Source organism: Canis aureus, chromosome 4 (assembly GCF_053574225.1).
Source record: "Canis aureus isolate CA01 chromosome 4, VMU_Caureus_v.1.0, whole genome shotgun sequence".
Lineage (NCBI taxonomy): Eukaryota > Metazoa > Chordata > Mammalia > Carnivora > Canidae > Canis > Canis aureus.
The window spans coordinates 15,176,473-15,189,945 of NC_135614.1; the positions used below are offsets into that span (position 1 = coordinate 15,176,473).

The 13,473-nt window shown below is 36.4% G+C and overlaps 1 long non-coding RNA gene across 1 annotated transcript; it reads right to left on the reverse strand.

Moving 5' to 3' along the window:
• Nucleotides 1-2,733: 2,733 nt before the first annotated feature.
• On the reverse strand, nt 2,734-12,224 carry LOC144311805 (uncharacterized). Its single transcript, XR_013377318.1, has 3 exons — nt 12,056-12,224; nt 10,015-10,103; nt 2,734-2,941 (listed from the first exon to the last, which is right to left on the reverse strand). It is a non-coding gene; the product is annotated as an uncharacterized LOC144311805 (long non-coding RNA).
• Between the last annotated feature and the right edge of the window lie 1,249 nt (nt 12,225-13,473).

Below are 13,473 nucleotides of genomic sequence, written 5' to 3' on the forward strand. Positions count from 1 at the left end.
GTTTAAAGATGGGGGAAAGGGGTCATTAGCCAAGGAATGCAGGTGGCCTCTGAAGTTCTAAAGGCAAGGAAACAGATTCCTCACTAGAATCTTCAGAAAGGAACTTGGCACTGCTGTGACCTTGACTTTAGCTCACTGTGAACCATGTCAGACATCTAACCCACAGAGCTGTAAGAAAATAAATTTGTCCTGTTTTGAGCCACTATTTGTGGTAATCTGTTAAGTAGCAATAGCAATAGCAATTAATAGAATGGTCTTACAAAATCTCAAGTTTTATCTCATTGCTCGACTGCTTTAAAAACCTCTAATACTTACCATTCCACCAACAGAGTCTAAAATCCTGCACCTGAGTTCCAGAGTCTGGGATGATTTGCCTGTTCCCCCTCTTTAATCTTGTTGCAGTTGCTCTCCTCCTCAGTCAACATATCCTAGTTATGTCAGGATGTTCTTGTACCAGGTGCCACACTTCCTTATGCAATAGGTTCTTATACTCACATCTCCTTTTGGCTAGAACAGTCTACCCAACCCCAATACTCTTTCAATGGGTATATTAGGGTTTTATTGCTGTGTAACAAATTACCACAAAGTTAGCATAAAATAACAGGCATTTATTATCTCGTAATTCCAATGGGTCAAGACTAGCCAGGCATGGTGCAATTGGATCCTCTCCTTAGAGTCTTACCAGACTGTAATTAAGGCCAGATGAGCTGCATTGTCACTTGCAGAATAGGAAAGAATCTCACAGAGGCACAGTTCAGTTTCTGACAGAACCTGTTCCTTGCTGATTTCAGCTTCTAGTGGGTGTCAGCACTCTGACTTGTGCCACGATGCTCCAGTCTCTGCCTCCATGGTCACAAGTTGTCTCTCCCTCTTTTCTGTGTCTTCTCCTCTTCTCTTCTGTATCTGCCTCAAGTCTCCTTCTGCCTTTTTCTTATATGGACATTTATTATTGGATTTAGTGTTCACCTGATAATCCATAATGAGCTTCTTATCTCAAGATTCCTATGGAAAGATCCTTTTTCTAAGTGAGTCATCATTCATGGGTTCTGGGGATTAGCAGGACATATCTTTTGGGACCCACCATTCAGCCTTCTACAGGTCAACTGCTTGAATGCCTTTATCCCTGTGGGTCCTCCCATTTCATGCTCAGCAGCATCTTGCACGTTAGCATTAGCACAGTTCTGATTACCTGCTCAAGGTCTATTGTTGGTCTGCTAGAGCACACGTCCCCACAGGTAGGAAACCTGTCTGTCTCACTCACAGCTATGTTTCCCAGCACCCAACATGGATTAAGCACATGAAAAGCAGTTTGTTTTTTCCAAACCTACTGGATCATTGCTTTCTCTCCCACTTTGCTGGGTAGAAATAGCCTAAGTCATTGGTAATAAAGTTCTTCCCACTAATTGTGAATTTGTCATCTTTCAAGCTGTCTCATTAAAAAAATGCATTCATATTCTGAATTTAAATGAAGATATTTATCTTCTAGTTCATTGCTTTATTGTAGGAACCTCGGACCAATCTCATTGTGTAAGAGAAAGTTTGACATATAGATGGTGCACTCAACTTCTTTACTATATAGTCCATGGCATGTAAAAGTGGCACAAGACACCATATCTACTTTAACAGCTCAGTTCCGTTAGGCTGGTAAGATTCCTTTTTACAGGAAGAATATTTAATCCTTTCAAGTCTGAACTCTGGCTTCCTACACGCTGTGCCTTATACACAGCAGAATGCAGAAGTGGTACTCAGCGAATAACAAATAACAGCTACAATGATGATTGTAATGCATACCGTAATATTGTTACTAGAAATATAATTATGTGAACAGACAATTTACAGAAGAGAAGGGACCTCAGAGCCCTTGTGTTGTCAATCTGGCCTCTCTCTTAATCAGGGATAATAATAATAAAAATATCCCCCCCCCATCTGCAGTCAGCTTGTCAACATAGCAATATTTATAGAATGCTGTATATAACAATGGCATCTCCATGCAGATGGATTAAGATCGAGGAGCAGCTGCAGATGGCTGTTCATTAACTGAAAGAAGAAAATGAATCTGAACAAAGGCACTTATGGAACCCCTAATTTATTAGTGCTGTAATAGGGAAGAGGAGCTCTCTGGAATGGTAACTGAGTAAGACTGGTTACAAAGATAATTGTGAAAACAAGACACAGATTCAGTACAACATACAGGGACATTTTATTGCCTGTAAGTTCTGTAGAATTACAAGGTCAACAGATATCAGACTCAACATCTAATCCTTCATATTTATTAATTACATTCAACAAAGCACTTGCCATCAATCTAGGGACTTAAGCTCGATTAATATTCTGTCACAAAAACCTGCTCAATTTGTCCAGAGTCTAAGATTTCTTTTACTTCTCTGGTGTATTTAATACAGCATATGTGTGCATACACACACACACACACACACACACACACTATGAACACACATACACTTTCCCCAAAACAATCTGACTGTGGTCCTCAGAGTGACTTCCAAACATTCCAACATTAAACTAGGTAAGATATGTTAAATGTCCAACAAAATGTCAGACACGAAGAAGGCACTCCCCAGATTTTTTTTTTTTTACCTTTGATGTCACAGCTGCTACATAACCAAGCAAATTGTTGTCTGCATGACATCTCTGGTTTGTACTTCTCCAGAGGAGTCCATGAGTATCTAAGAATTTCACATTAACTAGGATTCATGTCAATGATTTTTTTTCTTTTTTCTTTTATTTTATTTACTTATTCATTAGAGAGAGAGACAGAGAGAGAAACACAGGCAGAGGGACACACAGGCTTCATGCAGGGAGCCCCATGTGGGACTCAATCCAGGGACTCCAGGACCATGCCCTGAGCTGAAAGCAGATGCTTAACCACTGAGCCACCCAGACGTCACTTTGTCAATGATTTTCAAAGTGGAAGATGTTCTAACTAAATGAAACAAAACAAAACAAAAATATTCATTAATAGATGAATAGACAAATACATTATGCTGTTTCCATACAATGAAATAAAAAGAACAGACTACCGGTATAAGGAACAGACTACTGATATAACATGCAGCACCAAAGAATCTTAAAATCATGCCAAGTGAAGGAAGACAGACAAAAGAGTACATACTATGATTCCACAAATAAAATTGTAGAAAGGAAAGTTTAATGTATTGTAAAAACAGAGTGAAAAAAAGAACCGTAGTTGTCCAAGGCCAGAGGTGGGGAACTTCTCTGGGAAGAGGGTGATTATGGTGGTGACTCTCTGTCAAAACCCATTGAACTGTTCATTTAAAATGAGTTTAATTACTGCATGTAAATTATAACTTAATAAGTTCATTTTAAAAAGTTCTTTGGAGGGGGTAATCCAAGATGGCTATAGGAAGATCCTGAGCTCACTTCCTCCTACAGACATACTGAATCTATAGCTACAGATAAGACAATTCTCTCTGAAAACTAGCTAAACAGCTCATCTTCAACAAAGGGTAAATAGACCACATTAATATGGGTAGGAGAGGAAGAGATAAGATCTTGCCCAAAACCCCACCCCTAGTGCAGTAACCCACAATTGAAAGGAATCTCAAAAATCTGGAGCTTCTTCCTGAGAAGTGAGGGTTTCATGCTTTATAGCAAGCACCGCAGTCCTTGGGACCTGTACCAGAGAGTCAAGCCCCCAAACATCTGGCTTTGAAAAATAGTGGAGCTTATGTCTAGGAGACCTAAAGGGCTGTAGGGAATTGAGATGCCATTCTTAAAAGGCTTACACGCAGACTCTTTGGGGCCCAACACAAGAGCAGCATTTTGGAAAGTGCCTAGACTATTTGTGAAGGAGATCTGATTACTAATTTTAAAGAGTCTGCCTGAGGGGAAAGGGTCTGCTGGGACTCTCTCTCAGAGGGAGGCACTGATGTGCATCATTTTTGTACTGTCTCCACCTAGCTAGCATAGGCAGGCATACACACTCTCCAGCTGCCCTGCCAAGGCCAGCAGGCATACCTTGCCCTTGTGTTCTCAGCTGCCTCACTAAAGCAAATGAGCATACACAATTTCCATACTCTGATTACTTCGCTAAGGCTGGTGGGCACACACAGACCACACAGGGGGCTCCCCTTGAGCACTTGGCTCTGGTGGCCATGAGGACTCAGATTCCTGAGTCTCACAGGACTGTAATGATCAGAACAACAGTTATTGGCATGCTAACTCCCCCAGGGCACTGTACAGACAGGAGAAGGCAACATTTTTTCAGTCTTTCTGTGAAATGGGCCTATTTATTTGTCCTAGAGTTTCAGCCTGAGGGACAGACTTCAGGTTTGCCACTCATCTGAGACTATGGTAGTGCTTTCAGGGGACATAAGCCAGGAGACAACATCCAACATCTGACTGAGATCTCTCCTTTGGAACACTGTCAAGTCTTGGCACACCCTCAACAACTGGAACCTATCAAGAATAAATCAGGCTGTTCAAATGATCATAAAGGTTCAAGAAAACCAAGATCCAGGGCAGGGTTGAGTGATAGGGGGGTTTAGGGACACACAAAATGGGTGAAACTTCCAATTACAAAATAAATAAGCCCTGGGGATGTAATAATACAGCTCATTAACTATAGGCAGTGATATTGTGGTGCATAATTGAAAGCTGTCAAAAGAGTAAATCCTAAAATTCTCATCACAAGAAAAACAATTGTAATTTTGTATGGTGATGAATGGTAACTAGACTTATTATAGTGATAATTTTGTAGTATATAAAATATTGAAGCATTATGTTGTACACCTGGAACTAATACAATGTTATGTGTCAATTATACCTCAATAAATAAATAAATAAGTACTCCTTTGCTCAAATATGTTTGAGAAATAATTCACCCTATCTTCTCCTCTCAGAAATTCATAATTAATCAATTAAAGACTCTTAATCCACGAGAGGCAATTGAATCATTAGAAGCTCAGAGAAGAAATCCTATCGTGTAGAACACTGATTAATTAACTGTTGATTTCCACATTCCCTGAAACTACATTACTTCCAATCCCTCTCATCTTAAAAATCAAATCCTATTAACATCCTTGGATTATCAGTTTAGTAGTTGTATGATCATGGGTGAGTCACTTAAATTCTTTTTACTATAATTTCCTCACCTGAAAAGTAGGACATTAGTCCCTATCTTATAGGCGTAGTGAGGCAGAAATGAGCTAATGTTTGTAATATACTTAAGAACAGTGCCTGGGACAGTGTGTTAGTTACTCTTGGAACTCATTTTGGAAAATGGAAAGCCTTCTTTCAATCATCTACCTAACCAGAAAAAGTCAGGATGAATATTATTGTCTTTATATCCCTGAAAAAGAGAGTGAGCGAAATTTCTTAATGAAGAAGCTGCTCAAATGATTTGTATGTAAAGCAATGCACAATGATGCTCTAGAAAGGGAATTAAACTTAAATTGATGCCCAGCTCTGAGGTTTACTGACACTGCAACTTGGGAAGTCATATGATGTCTCTAGACCTTATCTTCCCTTCATCTAAATAGAAAGTGGTTGATGGAGGCAGAAAGCAGAGTCATGATCACCAGGGGTTGGCAGAAGAGAGAGTAGAACTGTTCAATGGGTACAGGGTCTGTTTTAGGGCAAGTGATGAAGGTGATCAGGATAAGATAGTGATATTGGTTGTACAAGAATGTGAATGTACTAAAAGCTACTGAATTCTGCACTTTAAAATAAAGTAGTAATTTTATTTTTTAAATTGAGCTTTTTATCTCAATAAAAATATATGGTTGTTGTATTAGATTATATTCAAGATCCCTCACAGTTTGTTCATTCCTTCATTTATTCAATAAATTTCTATTAAGCCTCCTCTATATAAAAGGCAATGTGTTCTATTCTGAGGACACAGTAATGAACAAAAAGGCATGGTCCTTAACCTCATGAAAATTATATCTTTATTATTTGATATTATAGACAGAAAGAATAAAGGAATAGGACTCCCATTTTACTCAGTGCCAAGCTGTAGCCACTGTGAGCTTGTCTGTGCATATCTCATTTAGTCTTTATAAGATTCACATAAAGTAGATGTTATCATGCATGTTGTGCAAGTAAATTAAGCCTTAAGGAAGTTAAGTAAACCTTACTAAGATTATAGATTTTATAAGTAGTATAGCAAGGAGTTGAAATACATAACCGTAAATTCATATAATACGACATTTGTTTTCATAATATAATTTTATAAAGCTAACATTATTTATATAAAAGGGAAAGTACATGTGACATTAAGATGTACAGTGTTTCCTGTGAAGTTTGGCCTCACTGTGACAAATGCCAGCAAATAGAGTTAATAAGGTGAAGAAAACTAATTAGAAGCCAAAGAGCCAGTGATGCCTAGAGAAATATCCTTTGGGATATTTACATATTCAAGATAATTGTTCTTATTAAAACCATTGTTTAGGATGGGATTTGTTGTTGTTGTTTTCATCTAGGGGAGGATAATTGTTATAAAATTTCTTGTGCTACTCCTAAAAGTCTCTATTGGTATAAAATCTCATGTTCATCATAATTTTTAACAATATACTGGGCACATTGTAAGAAAAAAAAATGACCCTAACAAGGCATGTTCCTGTAATCATTTATAGTTTGCATGTACACAATAACTAACTACTGAAATGCAACTGGCAAGAAAATTGAAGGCAGACTGGATAGTAAAAGATACCGAAGAAAGACAAACACAGATCATTTACTTTGGTTAGTAATTCATGCTACATTTAAGTAGTATTATCAACTGGGGTGTGGGGTAGGTTGAAATATTTTCTTTAATTAGCATCTCAATTGATAGAAAAGTTGGATTAACCCTTCACAATACAATCATTTGTTTAGTAGCTGGAAAGGAAATTTTAGAGGCAGAGCACCCATATTCTATTTTTCCACTTCTTATTTTTTTCTTGTCTTTTATTTTGAATTGTTTGGCTTCGGTTGCCATTACAATGTAAAAGAATAGCAGCAATAGAAAGCACTTTGTTTCTGATTTTAAAGAAGTACTAATGTTTTAGATCTGTATGAGATGTTTCTTGAGGTTTATTGAGAGAAACCCAAGTTTTCTAAGAAATTTTCCTGAATGAGTGTTAACTTTTATCTCATACCCTTTTCTGCATCTATTGATAGGAACACACTGAGCTTTCTCTCTTACTGTTAAAAATTTTATAATATATTAATATACTTTTGGAGATCAAACCATCCTCACAGTCCTGGTGTAATGCTGGCCCTCACTTAACCTCCACAGTCTCACTTCTGGCCAGTTAGCCTGATGATCACAATCTATTTGAACTTTCTTCCATTCTTTTAATAAATTTACTTTCACACTTCTGCATTGTTCTTCTCCTGGCACGATCTTCTGGGCTTCACTCTCTCCCAATATGCCAACTTGGTTAAATCATTGTCTACTACTGTTAGCTTAAACAACACTTGTTTGGAGAAAGTCAGAAATGCTCTCCAACTCTTGATCATAGAGCTACTTGTCTTTTGATAGCACTTACATTAAGTTGTAATTATCTGTTTAATATTCTGTCTTCCTAAATATATGGGACACTGCATGGGAGAAGATACTAGGCATGTTTTAGTAAAACCTCTATAACTCACAGAAGACTGGAACAGCATGAGAAATTATAAATCCTGAAAAAAAGAGTGGTGGTTGGGGAGAATGAGAGAATATACTCAATTTAAATTTATGCGGTGACTTGAAACATGAAAAAGCTGTTTTTCCTTTAATTAGCCTCACAATTTTCTGATTTCATTCAAAACATGCTGCATATATAGCAAAGCATGAAAAGAAATTAAATTTTTGAGGCTATGGACCACCATGAAGAAGCAAGATTGACGGAGAATGGAGAAAAGGCAGTTCTGTGTAAAATATATGTATTTTAATGTCATCTCATGTAAAGAATTGCAAAATATTGATTCATGTTTAGGATTTGAAAACTATCATTTCGTAATATAACCCTAGCAGCTGTGATGTACAAACACTTCAGCTTGGATATTCAGATGTTGAAATGCCAGTGGCTCTGTGATTGTCACAGAAGGTTCTAAGCAACAATAGGACAAGGGAACAGTGTGATAGAAGAGAAAGGAACAGAATAATTAGTTCTAGGACAACCTTGTGAGAATAAAAGTCAAGAGTGTTAAAGGTAAGCAAAAGATCAATTGGAGATGAGCTTGATTCTTGCCCTTCTCTAGATTAATTGAATTCTATTTCAGTGCTGATATCTTGTTCTCATTTAGATTTCCTTTTCCTTCTCATTCCATTCTCACTGCTCACCTCTTGGTTTATACTCTCATCAGTTTATTCCTGTATCCTTGCCATCAATCTCTTCCTATTACCACCTTTCTAGGAAAACCCCTATATCCCTTTTATTCCCCACTTCATCCAGATACATCCATTTGTCTTGCCTGTAATGCTAGCAGGCTTAGGGTCTGTCCATGATATAGCAGGAAGCATATCAAATGTTCTGTATTGAACTATCACATTGCTTCAATTTCAGACTTCTTTCTTGCCAAGAAGGGGTCAGAGTGAGAGATACCATTCTGTAGTCCAGTCTTCTCTCTGATCACATCGAGGTCACCTCGATGGGTTTCTAAGTGCCAGGCTAATCTCCCTAGCTTTTCTAGTCCAACTCTGTTCCTTCCACTCTTGCCATCTACCTTGCTACCAATATCCTGGCCAGATGCCGAATTTTCCTCCTATTCATCACCTTGAATACAGAATTTAAATGCTCCCAGTCTTTTCATTCATCCCAGACATTGTCTTGACCTCATTGCTTTCATAAACACCTTAGTTTCTTTCAGCAATCAGGAAGGTCACAGGTAGATAAATAAACAAAAGTCAAAAGGGGAGACAGAATTGAGACAGATTCTGTTTCTGTTGCATTCATGCTGAATCTGTTGCATTCATACTGTTAACCTACTTGTTGCTGACTCTTACTCTCCTAACTGATTCTGCTTTGGACTTTGACCCACATTTGACCTCCCACCATATTGTTTTTTTCTCTAACTACTCCCCGTGGTCTGCAGCATCCATACCCACTTGCTATCAAAAAAGACCTGCTTTTATAACTATCTCCTTCCAACATAAGAATCCACAAAATTCATTGCTTACCACAATGGCTCTCAAATTATGCTTCTCTCTCACTAGTGCTGATGTTCTACTACAAACTACAAAGAATAGGAGTATTTCTCTTTGCACCAAAAAATTAAATGAATGAATTGAATTTTCTCATTTTAATCTCTTCTTCTAGTCATAGTACATAGCAAAAATCTAAACACTCAATAAGCCAGCGAATAAATATTCATTGATTTGACTTTACCAATGTTTGTGGTTAGGGATTTATATGAAATTAAAAGCAGATTCCCAAAGACTAAAGAGTTTTTGGAATTTTTATGGTTGCAATATGGTCTCTTGATAATTTGGGAATATGATGAAATTATAACATAACATGTCAAACAGGTATCTACTATCTATATCTATATCTCTACTACATATCTACTATACCATATATATTATGTATGATTAATATAAGTATATATGTACTATGGTCATATACATATATAAAAGATACATAAATATGTCCACACACATGCACACACTCACACACATGCACATACTCATATACACATGCACATGTACACACACATGCAGAGTGTTGCTAATGGTGTGACTCCTGCTAGTGAACATTTGTTAACTCCAATATGTTTTCCTTTATAAATGAAAGCAATATTCTCTATGTCTCCCTAACCCTTTTCCCTTTACCTCATTTTGTTTTTTCATTTTTGAAATATAAAGGATGTATGTTTTTGATTAAAATAAAAATTCTCTTTCTGTTAATAATCAGAATTAATTTCAGACAAAGCTAAGACTAGAGTTCCTTTGGAAATATTCCGAGGAGACCCCATGAGTGTCTGGTAACACTTAAACCTTCACTAAGTATCCTATTATATATTTATCATATAACATATCTGTTTATATCAAGCTTTACAATAACTCACTCTCATGCATTAGGCAGACATATGGATTGTTTAATGACATTGGCATGTCTTCTGTCTCCAGATCAGTTTCCTGCCATGGCATCCACACACTATAAAGAAATTATAGATGCATTTTTTTGAGCAAGGAATGAATTTTGGAATGACAGCCTGGCTCTGCTCCATGATGTTAAAAAAAAAAAAAAAAGAAGAATGATAAAGCTTTTTCAAAAACTGTGGTTAAAAAATAATTCTAAAATACTGATTTACAAAGATCCCTGAACTTGCTTTAGTTACTGGAAATTTAGTAGCACTGGTAACTTATTCTGGTAATCTAGATGACACTCACTATTCTATTTACTGCTTTTCCAAACCAGTAATCTGGGGAGACATTTATAATAACTATTTTCCTTAATCCCCTGCTGAACTGATAAAGGTGATTTTCTGAAATTTCTGTAGGAATAAAGCATTCCAAGTAATCACTGATGGACAGACTACAGATATCTAAAAATAGAAGGACTTTGGTTCCTACTTTCACAAAAAGAATCTGATGTCAGCAGTGTCAGGAAATGCAACCTAACCAGAGTGAAAACACCCCATGGGGTTATATAACTCACTGGAGTCATTTTCAGGTTCTGCATGTAAATTGTATAAAACTCCCAACAATATAATCCTCAGGATATGAGAATGATTGGCAGGCTGCAAAGCTTTTTCTTTAGACTCAAACAGTTCTTTGATACAAACAATATTTTTCATTTCAAAGGTAATTGTTGGTAGCCAATAGGCACTGATAGTCCCATGTGGGTAGCACAATAAGTACATTGCCTTTCAAAAAACAGGATTGCTTTTCATGTGATAGAGACCATTTGTGCAATTGAAAACCCATTCAGAAAGCACACTGATAGACAGACCCTTTAAAATTCCAAGATGTAAATGTATTGAAGTGCACTATCAGACAGGCTCTCACACAAAAGCTCCTTGGAAAATAATTTAATATATATATTCAACCATCATTGTATTTACTTTTTTGGCAATAATTCCTTTCCCCTTATTTTCCACTACACTTAGCAGAAAACCTCAGCTGCATCTCGGCTGAAACAAAGACAAGCCACAGTTCCAAATTTCAGTTTTTATCATTGTCTCAATTACTGTTTCCCACTGTCCCATTTTTGTTTCTTACCAGAAATTTGTAAAATCTACAGGACTCAGAGATGATAAGTGATTTCATAGCCCGTCTCTGGCTAAAAATGTCCAAGAAAGTAGATTTTTCAAGTTAATCTTGTAAATTGTCTCATTTTATCTCCTAGGGTGAGTTTATCTTACACCAAATAGCAAATGGTGTTTATCTTTTCATTTTATTTGTACTAATATTTTTCAGTCAGAGAGCAGATCAGTGAGGGATATTCAGGCTGTTCAATATTTGTGCTTATTGACGGAGTTGGAGCAAACATGTTGTAAGAGCATGTAACTAAGTGAACTATTCAACGTAAAGCAAAAAACAAAGGATTCTGCATTACTATTCATCAAGAGATTAACCATAATCCTATTAAGAAGACAAAGTACAGTTCTAAAAGATTTCCACATTCAAAATTCTGAGTGATCAGCTGAGCTGAAAGAAAATCGATTCTTACATCACATCAAGAACAATCTTTTATGAATCTCTACATAACTATTGATAGCCTTGCAATTAAAATAATAAAAGTACAGTGACAATCTTGAGCCATTATTTAATCAATTCCTATAAAATGAAAAATGAAAAGCATATTTAGCTGGGTCTTGGTACCTGGGAAGAATTAGGTCACAATATAAAATTGCTATGGGAATCAAGAGACACAGTTCATCTTTTCTCTGAATTGAGTCACTGTGTAACCTTCAACCAGTTGCTTAATCCTTCTGTTTCATTTTTACCTTGTGTGAAAGTGAGAGTTCATTTAAACCACAAAATCAACAGAGATGCCAGAAGGACTGAAGACATCATTTTCCTAAAAGTACCTATAACCATTGCAAAACAGATCCATGCACTAAAATTAAAAACCTATATTTCGAAATTAATGCTTTTACTTACTTATGTGCTAGGAAGGCTGCATATTCTCTACTATAAATGTAGATATTTCAAATTATATTTTTTAAATGAATGTCTTTAGGCTTTTTTCAGTTTTCCCAGTATGGCTTGTAGCTAATCTAGGGTCTCCTGGGCTTTATCTGCTGTACCAAAGTCATCATCATCAAATAGTTAAGATTCTTTGGCAAAGCTCTAGAACACTTGTTAATGACAGCTCTGTAATAATGCCTTATATATGCATACCGCTTGGCACTTTACAGTCTAATTTACATAATGCTTTCTTGGTTAGTAAACAATTCTGTTTTAAGGATGAGTGATGGTACACTTGCTATGACTTCAGTCTTTTTGAGGTAAGGAGTTGGTGGCTTGTCTTCCAGAGATGGAATATTTCTGAGATTTTGCCACTTAAGCCAAACAATGTGATTCACCAGCATAATCTTCATCATTGGATATAATAACACATATTTAGCTATAGTGCGGAGTGAACACCAGTGCCCACAGGTCAAGATATCTAAAAATGAACAAGTGACAATGGTGTTGTTGAGACAACAGAGAGGCTAAAGTCTCTTTCAAGTTGAAGATTCAGTTCTAATTGTTGCCATATGTCAACTCAATCTCTGTAAAATTTTAAAGAAAAACAAAATCTGTACACATATAAATAAAATATCTCAATTCTTAAAAAATAGAATCAAACTTTTGAGAACTCTGAGAAACACTTCTGTGCTATGACATAAATGTGCCATTGGAAGTCTCACATTATCAAAAACTTCCTTATAAAAACAGTTGTTTCAACAGGAAAGTGGAGATTAAATGTATAAAGAGTTCCAGACTATGTATAATACATCTTTATCCTGTAGGAATTTCACAGCAGTGATGCTTTTAAGCATTATATATGTGTAGAGCTATAATACCTAAACATCACGGAATGTTGACTTCATACACACTTTTGCTCAAGACCAGAATCTTCTATCACCACAAACACTGCCACTGATACAGCACTTCTTACATTTCTGACACTATCCTCATCACTGTTAAGATAAACATCATGAAGTCACTCAACAAAGGGATGGGTTATGAACACATCTGCATTGGTTACTTCTGATTTCCATCTTATTAAAACCTAAAATATACATACTATACTGTGCACCAAAGAAGTGGTCTTTTAGTGTTTATCTCAGTCTGAGATACCTATTCCTGTTGATGGCAGGAAAAAAAAATACTTCTAAGTTTGCCAGTTACAGTATCTCAAGCCCTTCTAGTTTAAAATAATTTCTTTCAGTTTTTGAATAGTCTCATTTCAGAAATGATTACGACAACTCAAAATTCAATTCCAATCTAATCTGTTTCTTTTCTCTCAGTCCCCAAGGCAGTTTCTGGTTTCAAGGGTTACTTTTCTATCCTGACAGTCAAGTAGTTAGGGT